Source organism: Leuresthes tenuis, unplaced genomic scaffold (assembly GCF_036924035.1).
Source record: "Leuresthes tenuis unplaced genomic scaffold, fLeuTen1.0.hap1 SCAF_1, whole genome shotgun sequence".
Classification (NCBI taxonomy): domain Eukaryota; kingdom Metazoa; phylum Chordata; class Actinopteri; order Atheriniformes; family Atherinopsidae; genus Leuresthes; species Leuresthes tenuis.
The window spans coordinates 40,784,865-40,804,865 of record NW_027325355.1 but is presented as its reverse complement, the minus strand read 5'-3'; the positions used below and the strand labels follow the sequence as shown (position 1 = coordinate 40,804,865).

Genomic DNA, 20,001 nt, shown 5'->3' with positions numbered 1-20,001 from the left:
TGCGGGCACACAGCGTGCTGTGTACAGGAGCCAAAAGGGAGAGGGGTATGGGGATATACACCGGGGGACTGGCTGCAATATGCACCCCCACTACCTGGGACCCAACACAGGGCAGGAGGGCCTGATGTCCACCAGGCTCGGGGCCTGCAGCGACTGTACCCCCAGAAGGTACCCACCCAACCCCACCCCACTCAACCCAACCCCACCCCACTCCGGAGGACCTCTACAAACAAACAAACAAACAACAACAAATAAACCACCCGGTCACACCAGACGCAGCAGCCCGGGCCTGAAATCCACCATTACCCAGGCCACCCCCCCAACAGGGGAAAAGCACCCCGCCCACCGCACGCCCCAACACCCTAAAGAAAACAACCACCTGCGGACACCCTGGAGGTCCCAGAGCAACAAGCCTGGCACCAGGACCTGCACCAACCCACCCATACTCCATGAAGCCCTTCAACATATGCCTAGTAACAAAGCCCCGGGTGGCCACCAGATGGTTTTCCAGCAGAGTTCTACAAAGAATTTTGGACTGTTTTGGCACCTGCATTTCACAAAATGGTATTACAAGTTAAGCAGAATGGCAGATTATCCCCACACATGAACTCTGCTAACATTATCCTGCTACAGAAACCAGGAAAAGACCCCATACTTCCATCCAGCTACCGCCCAATATCTCTAATAAATGCAGACCTCAAAATAATTTGTAAAGCCCTCGCCAAAAGAATGGAAAAAATAACTCCACTTATAATACATCCTGACCAGACAGGTTTCATAAAGGGTAGACACTCATCCACTAACACTCGCAGGCTAATTAATCTCATAGACTATTCTACCATCGACAACCTGGAAACCACAATAGTCTCTCTAGATGCAGAAAAAGCATTTGATCGAGTGAACTGGAAATTTTTATTCGCAGCATTAAAAAAATTCGGGTTTAGGTCACACTTCATCAACTGGATAAGGATATTATATAGCTCCCCAAATGCAAGTGTCAGGACAAATGATCAAAATTCTCCAAGCTTCAGTCTGCAGAGAGGTACAAGACAGGGTTGCCCACTTTCTCCATCACTTTTTGCTATTTTCATCAAACCTTTAGCAGCTGCTATCAGACAAGATAGAAATATTAAAGGCATCCAACCCCAAAATATTGAGCATAAAATAAGTCTTTATGCTGATGATGTATTACTTTTCCTCCACAACTCACAGACGTCTCTCACTCACACGATCACACTCATAAATAAATTCTCAGCACTTTCTGACTACTCTATCAATTGGTCTAAGACCACAGTTCTGCCTATTAACTGTAGGGTCCAGAATATACCTGCGATCACTTTACAGTCAGGAAATATTAGATATTTAGGCATAAACATTTCCTCCAGGCTCTCAGAGCTAACAAAGCTAAATTATGTGCAATTATTAAAGACAGTAGAGGACGATCTCTCTCGTTGGAAGTCCTTACCTATATCACTTATGGGGAGAGTTACAACCATTAAAATGATGATACTACCAAAAGTTAACTATTTGTTCTCAATGATCCCCATAAAACCATCTGCTACTTGGTTTAAGTCACTAGATTAATGCATCTCCAAATTTCTGTGGAAAAACAAACCACCACGTATTAGTTTAAAAACGCTACAGAAAACCAAGGAAAGTGGTGGATTAGATTTACCTCATTTTCAGCACTATTCCTTAGCCAATAGGTTACAGTATATATCAAAATGGTTTAAACCTAGCCCAATAGATGAACCATGGATAAATATAGAACAAGCATTGTGTGATAATCTGGAAATCTCTGACCTGCCACTTATTAGTCAAAACGTAAAAAATCACAAATGTTTTAAAAGCATTAACATCAGCACCTCTCTGACAGCCTGGTGGGAATTTCTTAAAATAACAAAGTCTTCACTTGTCCCGTGTAAGCTTACACCCATCTGGAACAATCCTGACATCCTGCAAAACAAAAAAATGCTAAACTTTACTCTGTGGAAGATCAAAGGAATCAAACATCTGGAACATATAATCCAAAATGGAAATTTTATTTCATTTGATGAGCTCATATCACAACATGAGATAGGCAGCAATACATTCCTAGAATATAAACAACTTAAGTCTATAATAACAAAGAAATATATCCTCCACCAACCAGACTTACAACTCCCGATTAGGGTAGCAGAATTTCTAAGCATCTGCACCCCAAAACTACTATCAAAAACTTATAAATTATTGTCTAAGATAGATGACACAATGTCTTTACCATCCTAAAAATGGGAGGCAGATTTATCCATCAGTTCTAGTCATAGCTTCTGGCCACAAATATGTTTGAACACCTTCAGAATGACTCGAAATCCTAATTTACAGCTCATACAATACAAAATTCTTCATAGAACACACTATACAGGACAAAGGATGTTCAGGATGGGTCTAACACACTCAAACATCTGCTCACATTGCACAGATAACACACCTGATGATTATGCACACGCTTTGTGGTTTTGTGCGCCTGTCCAGAAGGTCTGGTTTGAAGTCTGTACGGACCTATCAACATGGCTAAAGTGTAGCATTCCTGCATGCCCCACACTGTGCATACTGGGTGACTTAGACAACATCAACATGGAAATGAACTCAGCACACATGGTCATCACAGTGTTATGTATCGCAAAGAAAACTCTTCTCATGAACTGGAAAGCGAAGAACAATCTGTGTATTAACCAGTTTAGAATTGTTCTTTTAGATTACATTAGCATGGAAACAATGTCTGCCTCTTTAAAACATCAATTGGCTGAATTTCATTCTCTCTGGTCCCCGCTGATTAGCTTTATCACATAGTGGTGTTGGTGGGTTGCTGTCCCGTCGCTCTGGGCGGTTGGGTGTGTGCTGTGAGGGGGCTGTGTGGCTTCGGGCGTCTGGTGGTCTCTCGGGTCGTGGGGACCGGGTTGGTCATTGCTGGGGGGGACTGTGTGTCGGGCTTGGAGGGCAGTTTTGGGGGCTTGCAGGTGGGGCTTTCTTGCGGTGTGGGGCGGGGTCCCTTAGGGGCCTTGGGGTGGTGGCTGCTGGCTCTGTACCGACTGGCCGGGCCGCTCTGGCGTGGGTGGTGGTGCTGGGCCTGGGCCCTGGTGGCTGGGCGCTGCCTTGCGCCCGGGGGGGCTGGGTTGCCCTGGACATGCCACAGTATGGCTGGGTTGGTGCAGGTCCTGGTGCCAGGCTTGTTGCTCTGGGACCTCCAGGGTGTCCGCAGGTGGTTGTTTTCTTTAGGGTGTTGGGGCGTGCGGTGGGGGGTGGGGGGGGGGGGGGGGGTGCTTTTCCCCTGTTGGGGGGGGGGGGGGGGGGGGGGGGGGGGGGGCTGGGTGATGGTGTGTCTCAGGCCCGGGCTTCTGCGTCTGGTGTGACCGGGTGGTTTGTTTGTTGTTCTTTGTGTGTTTGTTTGTAGAGGTCCTCCGGGGTGGGGTGGGGTTGGGTTGAGTGGGGTGGGGTGGGGCGGGGTGGGGTGGGTACCTTTCTGGGGGTACAGTAGCTCCCGGAATATGGTCGCTGCAAGCCCCGAGCCTGGTGGACATCAGGCCCTCCCAGGTAGCGGGGGTGCCTATTGCTGCCAGTCCCTGGCTGCCCTCTCCGGGGGAGAGTAGCTCTCCCGGTGTATATCCCCATACCCTCTCCCTATTGGCTCCTGTACACAGCACACACTCACACATGAAGAGTTTTGGGGGGCGTGTGTGTTTTGTGGGGTGTAGTGGATGGGGCCACGTAGGTGGTCCCCTTGGCTGCACTCTGCAGTTCCCCGCCCCTGTTTTAATTACACCTTAGACATCACTACTTATCAAACACACACACACACACACATTAGGTCTTGGGGGGTGGTTGCACTGAGTGGCATCTGGTGGACGGGGCTCTTTGGGTATGTAGGCTGCCCAGAGGGCCGCGCTCCCAGTTCTACAAGGTTGGCTGCCCCTCAATTTTAATCGCTCACTATTAGAAAATATTGAAGAGCCAGAAGGGTGAGGGGAGGGGTCTTCTCACACCCCTGCTTCCTGGTTGCTGCTCGGGAAGGAGTGGCCAGGAGGAATTAATTATTCTGCTGGTTCAGGGTCTTTGGTGGCTGGGGGGCTGCTGGCCCCATGGTGTTCCCACTGTGCTAGACCCCAGCGGAGTCAAGGGAGGGATGACGTGTAGATGTGTGGATGTATGGGACGTGAAAGTGTGTGTGGTGATGATTGGGCCTGGGTCTGGGACTTGCTGTCGCCTGGCCTGCCTGTGCTTCTCCCAATGGGGGGGCGGCGTTGCCTCTCCCCACTCCTCGCGACTTCACCCACCTGTGGGCACGTCTTGACTGCCAGGGCTCTTGGCGAGGGGCACTGGGGCAGGCGCTGACCCACTGCGTGGCTGTCTGGGGCGCTTGGCCCTCCCGGGTATTGGGTGGGGCCTCTGCCGGGGGGTTTTGGGGCGCTCGGGCTCCTGGGGCCGGGTCCGGTGCACGGCCCATGTCTGGGCGGCTGGGGCCTGGTGGGGTCGGTGGGCTGTTGCCCCTGGCTCCCGGGCGCCTCTGCCCTATGCTTATGGGGGCTCTGTCCGGGGGCTTCCACTGCTGTCTTCTGGGTGGATGCGTGGTTGTCCCTGCGGTGGGCATCCTGGGTTCTGTGCTCCGTGGGGGCTGCTGGTGGCCTGGGTCTTGTGGGCCTCTCTGCCTGTTTCTGATTGCTTGGGGGGGCTGTGGATTGTGGCCGTGTACACTTATACACTCATAAGTAAGAACGGTTATCATGTAGGTCCTGTGCCATGGGTGTTGCATGTTCTCACACACACACACACACACACACACACACAATACACATTCATTAGTCCAGTAGCAGTTGATGTATTACCATGTCGCCTCAGGTCATCTATATGCACAGTTGTGTTGTATGCGATTGCCACTACTTGTGCTTGTTTTTGTTTGTTTGTGTGTTTGTTTTTTCTCTGCTTGTTTGCATGGTCCTCGCAGTGTTATGTATCGCAAAGAAAACTATTCTCATGAACTGGAAAGCGAAAAATAGTCTGTGTATTAACCAGTTTAGAAATGTTATTTTAGATTACATTAGCATGGAAACAATGTCTGCCTCCTCAAAACATCAATTGGCTGAATTTCATTCTCTCTGGTCCCCGCTGATTAGCTTTATCACATAGTGGTGGTGGTGGGTTGCTGTCCCGTAGCTCTGGGCGGTTGGGTGTGTGCTGGGGGGGGGCTGTGTGGCTTCGGGCGTCTGGAGGTCTCTCGGGTCGTGGGGACCGGGTTGGTCATTGCTGGGGGGGACTGTCTGTCGGGCTTGGAGGGCAGTTTTGGGGGCTTGCGGGTGGGGCTGTCTTGCGGTGTGGGGCGGGGTCCCTTAGGGGCCTTGGGGTGGTGGCTGCTGGCTCTGTACCGGGTGGCTGGGCCGCTCTGGCGTGGGTGGTGGTGCTGGGCCCTGGTGGCTGGGCGCTGCCTTGCGCCCGGGGGGGGCTGGGTTGCCCTGGACATGCCACAGTATGGGTGGGTTGGTGCAGGTCCTGGTGCCAGGCTTGTTGCTCTGGGACCTCCAGGGTGTCCGCAGGTGGTTGTTTTCTTTAGGGTGTTGGGGCGTGCGGTGGGGGGGGTGCTTTTCCCCTGTTGAGGGGGGGGCCTGGGTGATGGTGGGTCTCAGGCCCGGGCTGCTGCGTCCGGTGTGACCGGGTGGTTTGTTTGTTGTTGTTTGTTTGTTTTTTTGTAGAGGTCCTCCGGGGTGGGATGGGGTTGGGTTGAGTGGGGTTGGGCGGGGTGGGTACCTTCTGGGGGTACAGTAGCTCCCGGAATATGGTCGCTGCAAGCCCCGAGCCTGGTGGACATCAGGCCCTCCTGCCCTGTGCTGGGTCCCAGGTAGCGGGGGTGCCTATTGCTGCCAGTCCCTGGCTGCCCTCCCCGGGGGAGAGTAGCTCCCCCGGTGTATATCCCCATACCCTTTCCCTTTTGGCTCCTGTACACAGCACACACTCACACATGAAGAGTTTTGGGGGGCGTGTGTGTTCTGTGGGGTGTAGTGGATGGGGCCACGTAGGTGGTCCCCTTGGCTGCACTCTGCAGTTCCCCGCCCCTGTTTTAATTACACCTTAGACATCACTACTTATCAAACACACACACACACACACATTAGGTCTTGGGGGGTGGTTGCACTGAGTGGCATCTGGTGGACGGGGCTCTTTGGGTATGTAGGCTGCCCAGAGGGCCGCGCTCCCAGTTCTACAAGGTTGGCTGCCCCTCAATTTTAATCGCTCACTATTAGAAAATATTGAAGAGCCAGAAGGGTGAGGGGAGGGGTCCTCTCACACCCCTGCTTCCTGGTTGCTGCTCGGGAAGGAGTGGCCAGGAGGAATTAATTATTCTGCTGGTTCAGGGTCTGTGGTGGCTGGGGGGCTGCTGGCCCCCTGGTGTGCCCACTGCGCTACACCCCAGCGGAGTCAAGTGAGGGAGGACGTGTGGATGTGTGGATGTATGGGACGTCAAAGTGTGTGTGGTGATGATTGGGCCTGGGTCTTGCTGTCGCCTGGCCTGCCTGTGCTTCTCCCAATGGGGGGGCGGCGTTGCCTCTCCCCACTGCTCGCAACTTCACCCACCCGTGGGCACGTCTTGACTCCCAGTAACTTGGCCAGGGGCGCTGGGGCAGGCGCTGACCCACTGCGTGGCTGTCTGGGGGCGCTTGGCCCTCCCGGGTATTGGGTGGGACCTCTGCCGGGGGGTTTTGGGGCGCTCGGGCTCCTGGGCCGGGGCCTGGTAGGGGCGGTGGGCTGTTGCCCCTGGCTCCCGGGGGGCCTCTGCCCTATGCTTATGGGGGCTCTGTCCGGGGGCTTCCACTGCTGTGTACTGGGTGGATGCGTGGTTGTCCCTGCGGTGGGCATCCTGGGTTCTGTGCTCCGTGGGGGCTGCTGGTGGCCTGGGTCTTGTGGGCCTCTCTGCCTGCTTCTGATTGCTTGGGGGGGGGGCTGTGGATTGTGGTCGTGTACATTTATACACTCATAACTAAGCACGGTTATCATGTAGGTCCTGTGCCATGGGTGTTGCATGTTCCCACACACACACACACACAACACACATTCTTTAGTCCAGGAGCAGTTGATGTATTACCATGTCGCCTCAGGTCATCTATATCCACAGTTGTGTTGTATGCGATTGCCACTACTTGTGCTTGTTTTTGTTTGTTTGTTTGTTCTCTGCTTGTCTGCTTTCAGGTGCTCCTGGTGGCGCTAAGGCTGGATTCGCAACAGAGACCATGGATTATTGTCTGTTTTGTTTTTTTTACAGGTGAAGCAGCTGGTTGTCTGGTTTTTGTTTCTTTTTTTGTTCTGTTTCCTCTTCTTTCCTCTTCTTTCCTTTTCCCCTAGTCCGGTTCAGTTCCATTACATGTTATATATTGTAAAAAGAAATAAATAAATGGGCATCAAGGGGAGCTTTACTTTTGTAAAACTTCCCTTGGCAAAGCAAATCAGTTTGAAATAAAAGGTATTCACAATTCTGCTGCCATAATGCTGAACAGAACAAGGGAAAAAAGTGAAGAAATTCATTTTACAAGATCCTCATAAAGAGCGTATTGCTCAACCATAAGTGTGGTTCTTTCTCATACAAGGTTATACAAAGAAGTTTATGTTTGAAACCAGCTTAAACATGGACAAATATGAAGGACAAAGCAGTTTTAACTTGGTTTGAGTGAAGCAATTCATTTTATGGCAATATCTGAAATCTTGACTATCTCCTTAAAAGAAAACAAATTTCGGATTCCGGAAGAACAAGTGTGGTTCTTTCTCATATAAGGTAATATAAAGAAGTTTATACTTGAAACGTCAGGGCTGCCGTAATCAGCAGCCATAGTTAAATTTCCATGGAGCAGGGGAGTCGTTTGCTCCGTGTTCATTTGACTCAGTCTGAGTCTGCAGAGAAGCTGCGGCTGCTCACCGGTCTGTAGCCCCATAGAGTGCAGAGATGAATGGGTCCTCTCCTTGTCCTTCTCCCTCTATGATAAACTGTAAGTCACGTATAATGGGCCTGTGACCAAAATAAGAGAGAAATCTGCTCATTCTTTATTTTTGAAAGGATAAAAAAGGGGAAACCCCTCTTAATCTCCAGGTTTACTGCAGGACCAAACATGTGTTTCAGTGTCAGATGTTGGGAATTTGTTTGACTTGTGTAAATCGCTCAGGAAGCATGACAATAGCCAACCAGCTGGGAAATGCTTGCTATCCAAATCTTGCATCCTTCTCTGGGTTCCCTTGTTCATGTTGTAACTTCTCTTCATTTGAAGGTGACTCAAATATAAACACAGATTATCCCAACATTTCACACACATGGACTTTAAGAAAATGTGTTCATTGTCAGTGTCTTAATCTGCCCTATCAGTTTATGTTATGTCACAGTTTCTTTAATCATGTTATGTTCAAGTCATGTTTTTCCCCTGTCACGTTCAGTTCACTCAAGTCACGTGGTTAATTGTTCACAGCTGCACCTCATGTCACTGATCACTCCCTTCACAGTATTTAGCTTCCTGGTTTCCTTTCAGTCACTGCAGAATCCTCACTATCCCTCCATGCTTTGCACGCAGATAAGTCTGGTTTCATGCCTCACAGTATTCATTGCCATAGTATTTATTCATAGTCCTGTTTCTTTGTTTAGTCATAGTTTTGTTTAGTTTTCATGTAAAGTGTTTTTGAATCCGGCTCTGCCACCCTTTGTTTTTGCCTTTGCTCCCTGTCTTGTTTTTGCAAATAAACCTTTGATTTTGAGCTAAAGAGCTGCATCTGGGTCCTACCTCACCACCGATCGTGACAGTGAGAGCTTCTTGTGCCATGATAGTTAATGTCATTTTTTCAGTTCCCTCAAGTACTTAAAACACAGTCGGACTTTGGTCACTTTTTGGGGTTTAAGTTGTTTTCCAATGTGCAATTTTACTGTCAAAAGTATTTTTAAACCTCTGATTTTTAAAAAAAAATCTGTCATGATTTAAGTTTTGATTCATGTCTTGTCTCGTCATTTCCTGTTTTATTTTGAAATCACAAACGTCCCTCTCCTTTCGGGTCCCTCCTGTGTCTGCGTCTGATTGTCTTCCCTGATTCCAAAGTGTTTCCAGCTGTTCTCCTTGGCTCCTCTTGTGCTCTATAGTCTGTGTCTCCCTTGTCTTGTGCCAGTGTGTTGTTTCCACCATGAGCCTCACCCTCGCGTCTTTGTTCCACAGTGGCCACAGCTTCCTTGAGCCTGCAGTCGAGCATATCCTTTGTTGTAATTTATTCTTCATCCATAGCTTTAGTTTTATTACGCTCAGTTTCATAACCTGGTTTTGTTCCTCGGTTTTTTTGTTTGGAGTGATCTTTGTTGTAATCTTTTAATCATCTCCGTTAGCGGAGCTTTTGCGTTCGTTAATTGTTTTAGTTTCATAGCCCTCCGTTAGTGGAGTGATTTTGTGTTTTGCTCTTGGAGGATCTTTGCACCGCCGTTATAGGTGTGCTGATAGATAATTGTTAAGGTTTCATAGTGCCTCTGTTTTTGAGAGAGCTTCTTTTGTTTAAGTCCGCCTCGTTAGGAGAGCATGTGAGTTTATCTTTAATAGCTCTTTGTTTTCCTCCTGGAGTGGAGACACTTTTGGTTTAATAATTTTCACAGCTGCACTCTCCTCCTCCATAGTTATTGGGGAGAGTGCTCAGGAGTTTCACAGCCCCTTTCTTTGCTCTGTGAGGAGATCGTCAACCTGTTGTTTATATAAATAAACAGTCTTGAATTTGAACTCGACCCTGCATCTGTGTCCTGAGGCATTATATAAGTACTGGAATCATACACTTCCTCTATGTAACCAGATAATTGCCGAGAAAGGCTGACTTGTAGTGGGCACATCTTCTTCCCTGATGTGATTATTCTCTGCAGCTGAAACTGAGACTCTCAGATCACTTCGTCTCTGCCAACAAAGCAGCTGAAAATGAAGATGACCAACTTCCTCATGTGTCACAGGGTGATCAGACGTTGCAACAAAAGACATGCAGGTGGTCGAGAGAAGACAAAAAGCTTAAGGCACCTGGTATTCCCAAGCGGTCTCCCATTTAAGTACTAACCAGGCCCAACCCTACTTGGCTTCCGAGGTCAGACGAGGTCGGGCATGTTCAGGGTGGTGTGACCGTAAGCAACAATGTCTGTGACAAATGTGCATTATATAGGTACTGGAATCATACGGTTCCTCTATGTAACCAGATAATTGCCGAGAAAAGCTGATAAGTAGTGGCCACATCTTCTTCCCTGACGTGATTATTCTCTCGAGCTGAAACTGAGACTCTCAGATCACTTTTTGTCTGCCAACAAAGCAGCAGCAGCAGTAGCTGAAGATGACCAACTTCCTCATGTGTCACAGGGTGATCAGACGTTGCAACAAAAGACATGCAGGTGGTTGAGAGAAGAGAAAAAGCTTACAGCACCTGGTATTCCCAAGCGGACTCCCATCCAAGAACTAACCCTGCTTGGCTTCAAAGATAAGACGAGGTCGGGTTTATTCAGGATGGTGTGGCCGTAAGCAACAATATCTGTGACAAATGTGCATTATATAGGTACTGGGATCATACGGTTCCTCTATGCAACCAGATAATTGCCGAGAAAGGCTAACTTGTAGTGGGCACATCTTCTTCCCTGATGTGATTATTCTCTGCAGCTGAAACTGAGACTCTCAGATCACTTCGTGTCTGCCAAAAAAGCAGCAGCAGCTGCTGCAGATGACCAACTTCCTCATGTGTCACAGGATGATCAGACGTTGCAACAAAAGACATGCAGGTGGTAGAGAGAAGAGAAGAAGCTTACAGCAACTGGTATTCCCAAGCAGACTCCCATCCAAGTACTAACCAGGACCAACCCTGCTATGCTTCCGAGATCAGACGAGGTCGGGCATGATCAGGGTGGTGTGGCCGTAAGCAAAAATGTCTCTGACAAATGTGCATTATATAGGTACTGGAATCATACGGTTCCTCTATGCAACCAGATAATTGCCGAGAAAGGCTGATGTGTAGCGGGCATATCATCTTCTCTGATGTGATCATTCTCTGCAACTGAAACTGAGACTCTCAGATCACTTCGTGTCTGCCAACAATGCAGCAGCAGCTGAAGATGACCACCTTCCTCATGTGTCACAGGGTGATCAGACGTTGCAACAAAAGACATGCAGGTGGTAGAGAGAAGAGAAAAAGCTTACAGCACCTCCTATTAACAAGAGGTCTTCCATCCAGGTACTAACCAGGCCCAACCGTGCTTGGCTTCCAAGATCAGATGAGGTCGGGCTTATTCAGGGTGGTGTGGCCGTAAGCAACAATAACTGTGACAAATGTGCATTATATAAGTCCTGGAATCATACGGTTCCTCTATGCAACCAGATAATTGCAGAGAAAGGCTGACTTGTTATGGGCACATATTCTTCCCTGATGTGATCATTCTCTGCAGCTGAAACTGAGACTCTCAGATCACTTCGTGTCTGCCAACAAAGCAGCAGCAGCTGAAGATGACCAACTTCCTCATGTGTCACAGGGTGATCAGAAGTTGCAACAAAAGACATGCAGGTGGTAGAGAGATGAGAAAAAGCGTACAGCACCTGGTATTCCCAAGCGGTCTCCCATTCAATTACTAACCAGGCCAAACCCTACTTGTTTACCGAGATCAGACAAGGCCAGACATATTGAGGGTGGTGTGGCCGTAAGTAACAATCTCTGTGACAAATGTGCATTATATAGGCAATGGAATCATATGGTTCCTCTATGTAACCAGATAATTGCCGAGAAAGGCTGATATGTAGTGGGCACATCTTGTTCCCTGACGTGATAATTTTCTCCAGCTGAAAATGAGACTCTCAGATCACTTCGTGTCTGCCAACAAAGAAGCAGCAGCTAAAATTGACCAACTTCCTCATGTGTCACAGGGTGATCAGACGTTGCAACAACAGACATGCAGGTGGTAGAGAGAAGAGAAGAAGCTTACAGCACCTGGTATTCCCAAGTGGTCTCCCATCCAAGTACTAACAAGGCCCAACCCTGCTTGGCTTCCAAGATCAGACAAGGTCAGGTTTATTCAGGGTGGTGTGGCCGTAAGCAACAATATCTGTGACAAATGTGCATTATATAAGTTTTGAATGATACACTTCCTCTATGTAACCAGATAATTGCCGAGAAAGGCTAACTTGTAGTGGGCACATCTTCTTCCCTGATGTGATTATTCTCTGCAGCTGAAACTGAGACTCTCAGATCACTTCGTGTCTGCCAACAAAGCAGCAGCAGCTGCTGCAGATGACCAACTTCCTCATGTGTCACAGGATGATCAGACGTTGCAACAAAAGACATGCAGGTGGTAGAGAGAAGAGAAGAAGCTTACAGCAACTGGTATTCCCAAGCGGACTCCCATCCAAGTACTAACCAGGACCAACCCTGCTATGCTTCCGAGATCAGACGAGGTCGGGCATGATCAGGGTGGTGTGGCCGTAAGCAACAATGTCTCTGACAAATGTGCATTATATAGGTACTGGAATCATACGGTTCCTCTATGCAACCAGATAATTGCCGAGAAAGGCTGATGTGTAGCGGGCATATCATCTTCTCTGATGTGATCATTCTCTGCAACTGAAACTGAGACTATCAGATCACTTCGTGTCTTCCAACAAAGCAGCAGCAGCTGAAGATGGCCAACTTCCTCATGTGTCACAAGGTGATCAGACGTTGCAACAAAAGACATGCAGGTGGTCGAGATAAGAGAAAACGCTTACAGCACCTGGTATTCCCAAGAGGTCTCCCATCCAAGTACTAACCAGGCCCAACCGTGCTTGGCTTCCGAGATCAGACGAGGTCGGGCTTATTCAGGGTGGTGTGGCCGTAAGCAACAATAACTGTGACAAATGTGCATTATATAAGTACTGAAATCATACACTTCCTCTATGTAACCAGATAATTTCTGAGAAAGGCTGACTTGTTATGGGCACATCTTCTTCCCTAATGCGATCATTCTGTGCAGCTGAAACTGAGACTCTCAGATCACTTTGTGTCTGCCAACAAAGCAGCAGCAGCTGCTGAAGATGACCAACTTCCTCATGTGTCATAGGGTGATCAGACGTTGCAACAAAAGACATGCAGGTGGTAGAGAGAAGAGAAAAAGCTTACAGCACCTGGTATTCCCAAGCGGTCTCCCATCAAAGTACTAACCAGACCCAACCCTCCTTGGCTACAGAGATCAGACGAGGTCGTTCATATTAAGGGTGGTGTGGCCATAAGCAACAATCTCTGTGACAAATGTGCATTATATAGGTACTGGAATCATACGGTTCCTCTATGTAACCAGATAATTGCCGAGAAAGGCTGACTTGTAGTGGGCAAATCTTCTTCCCTCATGTGATCATTCTCTGCAGCTGAAACTGAGACTCTCAGATCACTTCGTGTCTGCCAACAAAGCAGCAGTAGCTGAAGATGACCACCTTCCTCATGTGTCACAGGGTGATCAGACGTTGCAACAAAAGACATGCAGGTGGTCAAGAGAAGAGAAAAAGCTTACAGCACCTGGTATTCCCAAGCGGTCTCCCATCAAAGTACTAACCAGGCCCAACCCTCCTTGGCTACCGAGATCAGACAAGGTCGTTCATATTAAGGGTGGTGTGGCCATAAGCAACAATCTCTGTGACAAATGTGCATTATATAGGTACTGGAATCATACGGTTCCTCTATGTAACCAAATAATTGCCGAGAAAGGCTGACTTGTAGTGGGCAAATCTTCTTCCCTCATGTGATCATTCTCTGCAGCTGAAACTGAGACTCTCAGATCACTTTAGTCTGCCAACAAAGCAGCAGCAGCTGAAGATGACCAACTTCCTCATGTGTCACAGGGTGATCAGACGTTGCAACAAAAGACATGCAGGTGGTAGAGAAAAGAGAAAAAGCTTACAGCACCTGGTATTCCCAAGCGGACTCCAACCCAAGTACTAACCAGGCCCAACCCTGCTTGGCTTCCGAGATCAGACGAGGTCAGGGAAATTCAGGGTTGTGTGGCCGTAAGCAACAATGTCTCTGACAAATGTGCATTACATAGGTACTGGAATCATACGGTTCCTCTATGCAACCAGATAATTGCCGAGAAAGGCTGATGTGTAGCGGGCATATCATCTTCTCTGATGTGATCATTCTCTGCAACTGAAAATGAGACTCTCAGATCACTTCGTGTCTGCCAACAAAGCAGCAGCAGCTGAAGATGACCAACTTCCTCATGTGTCACAGGGTGATCAGACGTTGCAACAAAAGACATGCAGGTGGTAGAGAGAAGAGAAAAAGCTTACAGCACCTGGTATTCCTAAGTTGTCTCCCATCCAAGTACTAACCAGGCCCAACCCTGCTTTTCTTCCGAGATCAGACGAGGTCAGGCATATTCAGGATGGTGTGGCCGTAAGCTACAATAGCTGTGACAAATGTGCATTATATAGGTACTGCAATCATACACTTCCTCTATGTAACCAGATAATTGCCGAGAAAGGCTGATGTGTAGCGGGCATATCATCTTCTCTGATGTGATTATTCTCTCCAGCTGAAACTGAGACTCTCAGATCACCTCATACTGCCAACAAAGCAGCAGGAGCTGAAGATGAACAACATCCTCATGTGTCACACGGTGATCAGACGTTGCAACAAAAGACATGCAGGTGATCAAGAGAAGACAAAAAGCTTACAGCACCTGGTATTCCCAAGCAGTCTCCAAATTAAGTACTAACCAGGCCCAACCCTACTTGGCTTCCGAGCTCAGACGAGGTCGGGCATGTTCAGGGTGGTGTGACCGTAAGCAACAATGTCTGTGACAAATGTGCATTATATAGGTACTGGAATCATACGGTTCCTCTATGTAACCAGATAATTGCCAAGAAAAGCTGATAAGTAGTGGGCATATCTTCTTCCCTGATGTGATAATTCTCTGCAGCTGAAACTGAGACTCTCAGATCACTTTGTGTCTGCCAACAAAGCAGCAGCAGCTGAAGATGACCAACTTCCTCATGTGTCACAGGGTGATCAGACGTTGAAACAAAAGACATGCAGGTGGTAGAGAGAAGAGAAAAAGCTTACAGCACCTGGTATTCCCAAGCGGACTCCAACCCAAGTACTAACCAGGCCCAACCCTGCTTGGCTTCCGAGATCAGACGAGGTCAGGGAAATTCAGGGTTGTGTGGCCGTAAGCAACAATGTCTCTGACAAATGTGCATTATATAGGTACTGGAATCATACGGTTCCTCTATGCAACCAGATAATTGCCGAGAAAGGCTGATGTGTAGCGGGCATATCATCTTCTCTGATGTGATCATTCTCTGCAACTGAAACTGAGACTCTCAGATCACTTCGTGTCTGCCAACAAAGCAGCAGCAGCTGAAGATGACCAACTTCCTCATGTGTCACAGGGTGATCAAACGTTGCAACAAAAGACATGCAGGTGGTAGAGAGAAGAGAAAAAGCTTACAGCACCTGGTATTCCTAAGTTGTCTCCCATCCAAGTACTAACCAGGCCCAACCCTGCTTTTCTTCCGAGATCAGACGAGGTCAGGCATATTCAGGATGGTGTGGCCGTAAGCTACAATAGCTGTGACAAATGTGCATTATATAGGTACTGCAATCATACACTTCCTCTATGTAACCAGATAATTGCCGAGAAAGGCTGATGTGTAGCGGGCATATCATCTTCTCTGATGTGATTATTCTCTCCAGCTGAAACTGAGACTCTCAGATCACCTCATACTGCCAACAAAGCAGCAGGAGCTGAAGATGAACAACTTCCTCATGTGTCACACGGTGATCAGACGTTGCAACAAAAGACATGCAGGTGATCAAGAGAAGACAAAAAGCTTACAGCACCTGGTATTCCCAAGCAGTCTCCCATTTAAGTACTAACCAGGCCCAACCCTACTTGGCTTCCGAGCTCAGACGAGGTCGGGCATGTTCAGGGTGGTGTGACCGTAAGCAACAATGTCTGTGACAAATGTGCATTATATAGGTACTGGAATTATACGGTTCCTCTATGTAACCAGATAATTGCCAAGAAAAGCTGATAAGTAGTGGGCATATCTTCTTCCCTGATGTGATAATTCTCTGCAGCTGAAACTGAGACTCTCAGATCACTTTGTGTCTGCCAACAAAGCAGCAGCAGCTGAAGATGACCAACTTCCTCATGTGTCACAGGGTGATCAGACGTTGAAACAAAAGACATGCAGGTGGTAGAGAGAAGAGAAAAAGCTTACAGCACCTGGTATTCCCAAGCAGTCTCCCACCCAAGTACTAACCAGGCACAACCCTGCTTGGCTTCCGAGATCAGACGAGGTCGGGCATATTATATTCAGGGTGGTTTGGCCGTAAGTAATAATCTCTGTGACAAATGTGCATTATATAGGTACTGGAATCATACGGTTCCTCTATGTAACCAGAAATTGCTGAGAAAGGCTGATGTGTAGTGGGCACATCTTCTTCCCTGATGTGATTATTCTCTGCACTGAAACTGAGACTCTCAGATCAATTTGTGTCTGCCAACAAAGCAGTAGCAGCTGAAGATGACCAACTTCCTCATGTGTCACAGGGTGATCAGACGTTGCAACAAAAGACATGCAGGTGGTAGAGAGAAGAGAAAAAGCTTACAGCACCTAGTATTCCCAAGCAGTCTCCCACCCAAGTACTAACCAGGCCCAATCCTGCTTGGCTTCCGAGATCAGACGAGGTCAATTATATTGAGGGTGGTGTGGCCGTAAGCAACAATGTCTGTGACAAATGTGCATTATATAGGCAATGGAATCATACGGTTCCTCTATGTAACCAGAAATTGCAGAGAAAGGCTGATGTGTAGTGGGCACATCTTCTTCCCTGACGTGATTATTCTCTGCAGCTGAAACTGAGAGTCTCAGATCACTTTGTGTCTGCCAACAAAGCAGCAGCAGCTGAAGATGACCAACTTCTTCACGTGTCACAGGGTAATCAGAGGTTGCAACAAAAGACATGCAGCTGGTAGAGAGAAGAGAAAACGCTTACAGCACCTGGTATTCCCAAGCGGTCTCCCATCAAAGTACTAACCAGGCCCAACCCTCCTTGGCTACCGAGATCAGACGAGGTCGTTCATATTAAGGGTAGTTTGGCCGTAAACAACAATCTCTCTGACAAATGTGCATTATATAGGCAAATGAATCTTATGGTTCCTCTATGTAACCAGATAATTGCAGAGAAAGGCTGATATGTAGTGGGCACATCTTGTTCCCTGACGTGATAATTCTCTCCAATTGAAACTGAGACTCTCAGATCACTTCGTGTCTGCCAACAAAGCAGCAGCTGAAGATGACCACCTTCCTCATGTGTCACAGGGTGATCAGACGTTGCAACAAAAGACATGCAGGTGGTAGAGAGAAGAGAAAAAGCTTACAGCGCCTCGTATTCCCAAGAGGTCTCCCATCCAAGTACTAACCAGGCCCAACCGTGCTTGGCTTCCGAGATCAGAATTATTCAGGGTGGTGTGGCCGTAAGCAACAATAACTGTGACAAATGTGCATTATATAAGTACTGGAATCATACACTTCCTCTATGTAACCAGATAATTGCAGAGAAAAGCTGACTTGTAGTGGGCACATCTTCTTCCGTGACGTGATTATTCTCTGCAGCTGAAACTGAGACTCTCAGATCACTTCGTGTCTGCCAACAAAGCAGCAGCAGCTGAAGATGACCACCTTCCTCATGTGTCACAGGGTGATCAGACGTTGCAACAAAAGACATGCAGGTGGTCAAGAGAACAGAAAAAGCTTACAGCACCTGGTATTCCCAAGCGGTCTCCCATCAAAGTACTAACCAGGCCCAACCCTCCTTGGCTACCGAGATCAGACGAGGTCGTTCATATTAAGGGTGGTTTGGCCATAAGCAACAATCTCTGTGACAAATGTGCATTATATAGGTACTGGTATCATACGGTTCCTCTATGTAACCAGATAATTGCCGAGAAAGGCTGACTTGTAGTGGGCAAATCTTCTTCCCTCATGTGATCATTCTCTGCAGCTGAAACTGAGACTCTCAGATCACTTTGTGTCTGCCAACAAAGCACCAGCAGCTGAAGATGACCAACTTCCTCATGTGTCACAGGGTGATCAGACATTGCAACAAAAGACATGCAGGTGGTAGAGAAAAGAGAAAAAGCTTACAGCACCTGGTATTCCCAAGCGGACTCCCACCCAAGTACTAACCAGGCCCAACCCTGCTTGGCTTCCGAGATCAGACGAGGTCAGGGAAATTCTGGGTTGTGTGGCCGTAAGCAACAATGTCTCTGACAAATGTGCATTATATAGGTACTGGAATCATACGGTTCCTCTATGCAACCAGATAATTGCCGAGAAAGGCTGATGTGTAGCGGGCATATCATCTTCTCTGATGTGATCATTCTCTGCAACTGAAAATGAGACTCTCAGATCACTTCGTGTCTGCCAACAAAGCAGCAGCAGCTGAAGATGACCAACTTCCTCATGTGTCACAGGGTGATCAGACGTTGCAACAAAAGACATGCAGGTGGTAGAGAGAAGAGAAAAAGCTTACAGCACCTGGTATTCCCAAGCGGTCTCCCATTTAAGTACTAACCAGGCCCAACCCGACTTGGCTTCCGAGCTCAGACGAGGTCGGGCATGTTCAGGGTGGTGTGACCGTAAGCAACAATGTCTGTGACAAATGTGCATTATATAGGTACTGGAATCATACGGTTCCTCTATGTAACCAGATAAATACCAAGAAAAGCTGATAAGTAGTGGGCACATCTTCTTCCCTGACGTGATTATTCTCTTCAGCTGAAACTGAGACTCTCAGATCACTTTGTGTCTGCCAACAAAGCAGCAGCAGCTGAAGATGACCAACTTCCTCATGTGTCACAGGGTGATCAGACGTTGCAACAAAAGACAAGCAGGTGGTAGAGAGAAGAGAAAAAGCTTACAGCACCTGGTATTCCAAAGCAGTCTCCCATCTAAGTACTAACCAGGCCCAACCCTGCTTGGCTTCTGAGATCTGACAAGGTCGGATATGTTCAGGGTGGTGTGGCCGTAAGCAACAAAGTCTTTGACAAATGTGCATTATATAGGTACTAGAATCATAAAGTTCCTCTATTTAACCAGATAATTGCCGAGAAAGGCTGATATGTAGTGGGCATATCTTCTTCCCTGATGTGATTATTCTCTGCAGCTGAAACTGAGACTCTCAGATCACTTTGTGTCTGCCAACAAAGCAGCAGCAGCTGAAGATGACCAACTTCCTCATGTGTCACAGGGTGATCAGACGTTGAAACAAAAGACATGCAGGTGGTAGAGAGAAGAGAAAAAGCTTACAGCACCTGGTATTCCCAAGCAGTCTCCCACCCAAGTACTAACCAGGCACAACCCTGCTTGGCTTCCGAGATCAGACGAGGTCGGGCATATTATATTCAGGGTGGTGTGGCCGTAAGTAATAATCTCTGTGACAAATGTGCATTATATAGGTACTGGAATCATACGGTTCCTCTATGTAACCAGAAATTGCTGAGAAAGGCTGATGTGTAGTGGGCACATCTTCTTCCCTGATGTGATTATTCTCTGCACTGAAACTGAGACTCTCAGATCAATTTGTGTCTGCCAACAAAGCAGCAGCAGCTGAAGATGACCAACTTCCTCATGTGTCACAGGGTGATCAGACGTTGCAACAAAAGACATGCAGGTGGTAGAGAGAAGAGAAAAAGCTTACAGCACCTGGTATTCCCAAGCAGTCTCCCACCCAAGTACTAACCATGCCCAATCCTGCTTGTCTTCCAAGATCAATTATATTGAGGGTGGTGTGGCCGTAAGCAACAATGTCTGTGACAAATGTGCATTATATAGGCAATGGAATCATACGGTTCCTCTATGTAACCAGAAATTGCAGAGAAAGGCTGATGTGTAGTGGGCACATCTTCTTCCCTGACGTGATTATTCTCTGCAACTGAAACTGAGACTCTCAGATCACTTCGTGTCTGCCAAC

At 47.8% G+C, this 20,001-nt stretch overlaps 1 non-coding gene and 22 pseudogenes across 1 annotated transcript; all 23 read right to left on the bottom strand.

The window, feature by feature from the left end:
* Nucleotides 1-10,028: 10,028 nt before the first annotated feature.
* LOC140305122 (5S ribosomal RNA) lies at nt 10,029-10,147 on the bottom strand (annotated as a pseudogene).
* Nucleotides 10,148-10,803: 656 nt separating this feature from the next.
* On the bottom strand, nt 10,804-10,922 carry LOC140292769 (5S ribosomal RNA; annotated as a pseudogene).
* Nucleotides 10,923-11,191: 269 nt separating this feature from the next.
* LOC140296602 (5S ribosomal RNA) lies at nt 11,192-11,310 on the bottom strand (annotated as a pseudogene).
* Nucleotides 11,311-11,967: 657 nt separating this feature from the next.
* On the bottom strand, nt 11,968-12,086 carry LOC140269989 (5S ribosomal RNA; annotated as a pseudogene).
* Nucleotides 12,087-12,357: 271 nt separating this feature from the next.
* LOC140289226 (5S ribosomal RNA) lies at nt 12,358-12,476 on the bottom strand (annotated as a pseudogene).
* A 269-nt stretch (nt 12,477-12,745) lies between these two features.
* On the bottom strand, nt 12,746-12,864 carry LOC140297803 (5S ribosomal RNA). The gene has a single exon (XR_011913506.1). It is a non-coding gene; the product is annotated as a 5S ribosomal RNA (ribosomal RNA).
* Nucleotides 12,865-13,136: 272 nt separating this feature from the next.
* On the bottom strand, nt 13,137-13,255 carry LOC140294220 (5S ribosomal RNA; annotated as a pseudogene).
* Nucleotides 13,256-13,524: 269 nt separating this feature from the next.
* LOC140290809 (5S ribosomal RNA) lies at nt 13,525-13,643 on the bottom strand (annotated as a pseudogene).
* A 268-nt stretch (nt 13,644-13,911) lies between these two features.
* On the bottom strand, nt 13,912-14,030 carry LOC140291317 (5S ribosomal RNA; annotated as a pseudogene).
* Nucleotides 14,031-14,299: 269 nt separating this feature from the next.
* On the bottom strand, nt 14,300-14,418 carry LOC140316058 (5S ribosomal RNA; annotated as a pseudogene).
* Nucleotides 14,419-14,686: 268 nt separating this feature from the next.
* On the bottom strand, nt 14,687-14,805 carry LOC140270384 (5S ribosomal RNA; annotated as a pseudogene).
* A 269-nt stretch (nt 14,806-15,074) lies between these two features.
* LOC140291316 (5S ribosomal RNA) lies at nt 15,075-15,193 on the bottom strand (annotated as a pseudogene).
* Nucleotides 15,194-15,462: 269 nt separating this feature from the next.
* Nucleotides 15,463-15,581, bottom strand: LOC140316053 (5S ribosomal RNA; annotated as a pseudogene).
* A 268-nt stretch (nt 15,582-15,849) lies between these two features.
* Nucleotides 15,850-15,968, bottom strand: LOC140301060 (5S ribosomal RNA; annotated as a pseudogene).
* Nucleotides 15,969-16,237: 269 nt separating this feature from the next.
* LOC140288135 (5S ribosomal RNA) lies at nt 16,238-16,361 on the bottom strand (annotated as a pseudogene).
* A 267-nt stretch (nt 16,362-16,628) lies between these two features.
* Nucleotides 16,629-16,747, bottom strand: LOC140292669 (5S ribosomal RNA; annotated as a pseudogene).
* Nucleotides 16,748-17,015: 268 nt separating this feature from the next.
* On the bottom strand, nt 17,016-17,134 carry LOC140290956 (5S ribosomal RNA; annotated as a pseudogene).
* Nucleotides 17,135-17,400: 266 nt separating this feature from the next.
* LOC140296914 (5S ribosomal RNA) lies at nt 17,401-17,509 on the bottom strand (annotated as a pseudogene).
* A 269-nt stretch (nt 17,510-17,778) lies between these two features.
* On the bottom strand, nt 17,779-17,897 carry LOC140271607 (5S ribosomal RNA; annotated as a pseudogene).
* A 269-nt stretch (nt 17,898-18,166) lies between these two features.
* On the bottom strand, nt 18,167-18,285 carry LOC140288191 (5S ribosomal RNA; annotated as a pseudogene).
* Nucleotides 18,286-18,554: 269 nt separating this feature from the next.
* On the bottom strand, nt 18,555-18,673 carry LOC140302882 (5S ribosomal RNA; annotated as a pseudogene).
* Nucleotides 18,674-18,942: 269 nt separating this feature from the next.
* Nucleotides 18,943-19,061, bottom strand: LOC140282424 (5S ribosomal RNA; annotated as a pseudogene).
* Nucleotides 19,062-19,330: 269 nt separating this feature from the next.
* Nucleotides 19,331-19,454, bottom strand: LOC140287248 (5S ribosomal RNA; annotated as a pseudogene).
* Between the last annotated feature and the right edge of the window lie 547 nt (nt 19,455-20,001).